We start from the raw sequence: 5,889 nt of genomic DNA, 5'->3' as shown, positions 1-5,889 counted from the left end.
GAAGGGGAAATCTTTTTCAAACACCGATCTCTTGTCATTCCAGATGATTTTCGGTGCCCAATCTCTCTTGAACTGATGAAAGATCCTATGATTGTCTCTACTGGACAGGTTTAATCTCCCATATCCTTCACCTTTCAATTGTGATGTTTGGCAATCATTTTCCGATTGGGGTTCTAATATTTTCTATATTCTTTGCCCTTTTTCAGACATATGAGAGGTCTTGTATCCAAAAATGGCTTGATACAGGGCACATAACTTGTCCTAAGACATTGCAAACTTTGGTACACACTGCTCTCACCCCAAATTATGTTATGAAAAGTCTAATATCTCAATGGTGTGAAAGCAATGGCGTTGAGCTGCCAAAGAAGCAGGGGGAGTGCAAAAACTAGAAGTTAAGTACATCTGTTTCATACTGCGATCGGGCAGCAATTGATGCACTGTTACTGAAGTATGCAAGGATAATCTTCCAGTCAAATTTGGTTATAATTTATAGGTTATTCTTTAGCATTTTGCAGGCAGGAAAGTCTCTTGCTGGTGTCTCTGCAGCTTGTCGCATACATGGGGTAATCTTTCGTTGTTAGCTTCACAAGATCTCTAAGGGAATGAGCTTTTAGTGATATTTCCATATTAAATTTGTAGGTGCATCTTTTAGCATGTTAGTGAAGACAAGTAAGTCATGTGACACAGATTGTCAGCATGTTCTTTAGTTTAAAATGCAATAAACAATCACAATGCTTTTGATAACTTGCAATTGTTGTCTTCTACTCTAAATAGAAACAAGGAGGTGTTGGCTGTTCTTTCAGGAAATGGAATTTCATCTAGATCAGAACCCCTATCACCCCGGTCTTCTTGAGTTTGGTAATCACAGGATAGTTTTCCAGCAAGTTTTCAATTGGGATGGGGAATCACAATAGGAGCATGGCATGTGTCCTACCCAATTGATATTGTGCGAAGGAGGATGATGATGACCTTAGGAGAAGTTCTTAAGTATAAGAGCTCTTTTGATGCATTCTCACAGATTATCAAGAATGAAGGGGCCAAGTCTCTCTTCAAGGGTGTTGGAGCTAACATCTTGTGTGCCATTGCAAGTGATGGTGTAGGTGCGCTAGTTGGTTATGACAAGCTACAACTGATTATGTATAGCAATGGAGTCATAATCGGGTTATTGAATTCATTACTGGTGTGGCAGAATATGGCAACTAAATGTAGGGTAAGTGTACTTGATAACTAAGTTTGAATTCATAAAATTTAATAGTGGATATTAATTTTACCTTTTACCTATTTTTTTAGTTTGCATTCATTCGAAAGTCATCAATAATCTCGAAGTAAAGTGGAAGTTCAGATCTGAGTCTTGGCTATGCCATTATATTGTAGAGAGTTCAATGCTATAGTCATTTGAGATAGTGCTCATGTAATGGTGACGCCCTTGTACCTTCAAGTGAGTAATTATTGTGAGCTAGGTAGTATTATTGATAATTTTAACTAACACATTGTCGAAAAGGAACAAGGGTTAGAATATCCAAAAGAGTTGTAACTTTTTTTTTGATGAAAGTCCTTGAATTTCCATTAGTCCATATATTGACCATATATGTTGGTGTATTTGTAGTGAAAGGTTTGGTAGACAATATATGGTGTTAGTATAGGTAAGCTTCAAATTTTTGTTTGCTCCTCTTTGTTATCCATTTATTTAGTCAATGTTGTTTATATGCTTATTCATTTCTACCTGTTTATCTAATCAATGGTGCTTCACACTACAATCTTTGGGGCACTTTGAAGAGTTTTTGTTACGTTGTACATATTATTATAAAAGAGTCTTTGTGGATAAGTTTGAAACTAACTAATAGGAGGTTTGAAACTATTTGTGGATAAGTTTGGGGGTGGATAATTTGTATTAACTATTAAGACTGCTGCTAAGCAGTGACACCTTTTTTTTATATAGTTTTTATAGATGTACATACAACTTAAAATGCACACTAACCATGGGTTTTGAATTTTAGTTCCTAAATATTTCTTTGTTACCATCTTCAACTATTTGTAGTTCTTCACTATCTAAGCCGCGATAAGATCACGCATTTCTAATGAAATCAAAACTGCATGTTAGTATGGTTGAGTTTGTTGCTAGTGGAATAACTGGTTTGGTCTTTTACTTCTCTTTTGGTGTTTGCATGAACTTGAATTTTACTTGTGTTTTAAAAATGTGCTAGGCTCATTATCCAAGAATTTAAAATTTTCATATATTTGCTACACTTTAACTTTAAAGTTGGCATTTGCATATATTTGTGCTTTTCCACATTTTTTTACTACACTAATCTTTCTTTATTAATTTGTGAATTTCATGACTACCTTGAGTAAGATGATACATAAGCTGAACTCGCTTAGTGTAGATCTTTTACCTTCACATGCTAATTAGTTAAATGCGCGGGGAATGCGTTTGTATATGATTTAATTTAATAAGAAATAAAATTTATCCATTTGAATCATGCTTTATGAATGGATTTTGTTATATTATGTTCTTCATGTTCTTTATATTCTTTATATCGTGTACATCTAATAGTGGAACAGATTGCAGCTGCGTGTAGCACTATAGCCTTTCGTGTAGTTTCTTTATGTAATAGAACAATATTATCTTCTTTTATGTAATCTATGGAGGTTGACTTATTTGAGTACATGAAAGTACCACTGATAAGAGCACAAAACTGTAGTTTTAACCCTTTAACAGTCATACTTTTGGACCAATTATGTGAGTAATAATTAAGAGTTAACACTGATTACGTGTTTTTATGCATTTCAGGCTTCAAAGTCCATTATGTGCAGCCCGGTCAAAAGCTGAAAAGTCGACACGGGCTGAAACAGTACACAAGTCAGTAGAACTTCCAAAAGCCGTATCTTTGGACTCAGACCTTGGAATTGGGCCTACCTTATGTCAAAATGACCGGCTCGGAAAGAGCTTTCCAATGGTCTAAGCCTTGACCGAATCAGAGGAGCAGAAGTGGACGAAAATCTGTGGAAGCCAACTGCAGCTGAAGAGGCCTTTTGGATTCGAAGAATGGGTTTTTGGGCTCGATTCTCGGCCCAAAACATGGCTCAAGCCCATGCACGATTTTGGATCTAAAAGTATAAAACCAAAGTTTAGCTCTTTGTTAATGGTAGCTAGTTAGACCTAAAATAATATAGATAATTCTAGATCTGTTTTCATTAATTAAATTAAGCTTTAGTTCCATTTTCAATTCTTGTTTTAGATTAAGTCTTTGAATCATTGTTCTTGATTGATTAGATAAATAAAATAGTTGTTTTCTCAATTTTGAATTGTGTTATTTCAATTTATAAGATCTGATTTTAATTCTTGTTGATTATCATTCCGTAGTTTAAATAAATTGAACCATTGTTAGTTAATTTAGTTAAGTTAGAATTTTAATATGATGTGTAGTTATAATGAAATGGGAAATGATGGTTTGATGACTCAAGGCTAAAACCTCCATTAGAGGGGTTGATGAAGCCTTGAGGAAAAGTTAGTGGTATAGTGTAGAAATATTGTAGAATCTATTCCAATCTAGAAGGTCGTGATTCACCATGAGAATGGGTGGACGACCTCACATGCTAGTTAGTACTCGGTAGAAATGCCATTAACACTAGGGATTAGAACTCGAATTTCTTGCCGTGAGAATGTAAGAATCGAGATACAAGAATATATGTTAGGCTATGAAGTTGGATTCGAGGTGGATTCAATTCCCCTCTAATCCTTTATCTAGATTCAAGCACAATCATATTTCCATAGCATTCGTAGTTAAATTCAAGTAATCAAATTTAGTAAGTATCGTAGTATATATCACCTTCGTAAAGCTCTCATTGACTTAAGACTGAGTAATTAGATTAGAAAACAATTCCATGCTAGAGCACTAGGAGTGGAACGAATTTGTTACTCCACTCTATTTCGATAGAATTGAGAGTAGGAAATTTTGATAACATAGCATCAAAAATAGTTTAGTTTACTTACGTTTTGATTTCATCATTCATTTCGTAGGTAAGCTATTCATTTTATGTTTATCAAATGGCGCCGCTGCCATCTTAGTTGCACTTTAGCATTGTTTTCATAGTAGAATTAGTCATTTTTAAGTCCCATTAAACCCACCCACCCTTGTTTGATTCATACTTGTGTGGTTATTCGTTTCAGCGTTGAAAAATTCCGATGAGAATTACACGAAAGCGATCGCACCTATAAGGAGCGGCGCTGCTCTATAGTCGGACGGACTTCGGCGTGACCACCCTCATACTAAAAGAGCGACTGACCCTCACTTCTTGGACTTCGCGACCGACCCATACCGCACCAGCCTCACTTACTTGGACGACAAGGAGCGACCGCCTCTATGCAAAATTTTGCGGATTTACAGGTTTGTTTGAACCCGATTTTTAAGTTTTTTTCAGTGTTCTAACTTATTTATTTACTTTGAACCGTAAACAAGACACTATTCATAAGCGAAGCAAGGACGCTTATCGGTATTCCTTTCTTCCATACCTCGCATCTCCAGTTAGAGGTTCATACTAATATATCAAGATTGTTTGGATTGTTTTTGTGTTTAGACTTTGACTTACATGAGATTAAGGTCTGGTCGGAGAAAAACACCGAACGTAATTAACTGTCAACAAACAAACATATCGAGTATACCAATCACTACACCTCTAACTACTATCCCACCAACCATACCTGACATAATGGCTGAAGAAAGAGAGACTCCTCTCTCCGACTTCTACAAAGCTTTGAGCGATAGCCCTAAATCTTGCATCGTTCTAGCAGACCCAGTGGGGGATTTTCGAATTCCCCCAAACATATTTAATTTGTTACCCGTTTTCCATGGTTTAGGCCATGAAAAACCTTACCAACACATGCGTAGGATTGAGCAAGTCCTTACAACATTCCATCATCCTACGGTTGGTGCGGAACAAATTAAACTAAGGGTATTTCCCTTCACCTTAGCCGATAAAGGCAAATAGCAGTTAAGCGCCCAAAGCGCTAACTCTGTGGACTCGTGGGCTAAACTTGTTCAGCTATTTATGGAACATTTTACCCACCCCTAAAGACGGATGAAATGCTTTCCAAGATTCATTTCTTCCCGAAACCCTCATGAATCATTTTCTCGAGGCTTGGAATCGTTTCACCGATCTGCTTATAGAGTGTCCACACCATAACCTAGCAAAAGACACGTTAGTTAGGTGCCTTTTTCAAAGGACTTCAACATCACCATAAAGAAGTCCTTGACATAATGAATGGGGGTAGTTTCCTAAGTAAAGGAGCCTCGGAGGCTTACAAATTTTTAGAAGAACAAACTAAACGCAATAACAATTGGGGGGGGGGGGGGGAGTGATGATATCCCCCGCTCTGCTAGTTCTTCTTCAACAGTTAAGGCCGCCGGTATGTTTGAGATGAAACCCGACCCAGAACTTTAAAATTTAATCGAATCTCTAACTAAAAAAGTAGAGGCTATTTCTATTCAGCAAAAGCCTATTCCCGTCATGAATGTCAACTCCAACCCATGTAATTTCTGCTTGAGTCCTGAGCACCCTGACTCCTATTGTCCTCTCGCCTATGAACAACAACAATTAGAGCAAGATAATATTTGCTCCATTAATAACTATCCTATTCCTAATGCCCCATGGAGACAACATCTCAACTTTAGTTGGCAAAACAATCAACAAGTTACAACTCCAGGCTTTAATAACCAAAATGCTAGGCAAACAAACAACTATAATCAAGCTCCACCTAGGCAAGGACAAGCACAAGGTCAAGGAAATTATAATAATTATAACAACCAAGCGCAACCACGACAAGGTGTAGCACAAGGTCAGAATAATTATAATAGTTATAATACCAATAGAGGTCTCGTTCCGGTTAAC

General features: G+C 36.8%; 1 long non-coding RNA gene across 1 annotated transcript; it reads left to right on the top strand.

Moving 5' to 3' along the window:
* On the top strand, positions 1 to 2,970 carry LOC147481460 (uncharacterized). Its single transcript, XR_015206043.1, has 3 exons — positions 1 to 108; positions 207 to 1,210; positions 2,792 to 2,970. It is a non-coding gene; the product is annotated as an uncharacterized LOC147481460 (long non-coding RNA).
* The last annotated feature ends 2,919 nt before the right edge of the window (positions 2,971 to 5,889 follow it).

This window comes from Coptis chinensis, chromosome 8 (genome assembly GCF_015680905.1).
Source record: "Coptis chinensis isolate HL-2020 chromosome 8, ASM1568090v1, whole genome shotgun sequence".
Lineage (NCBI taxonomy): Eukaryota > Viridiplantae > Streptophyta > Magnoliopsida > Ranunculales > Ranunculaceae > Coptis > Coptis chinensis.
The sequence above is the reverse complement of the archived record's forward strand: the minus strand, read 5'-3'. Positions and strand labels throughout refer to the sequence as shown.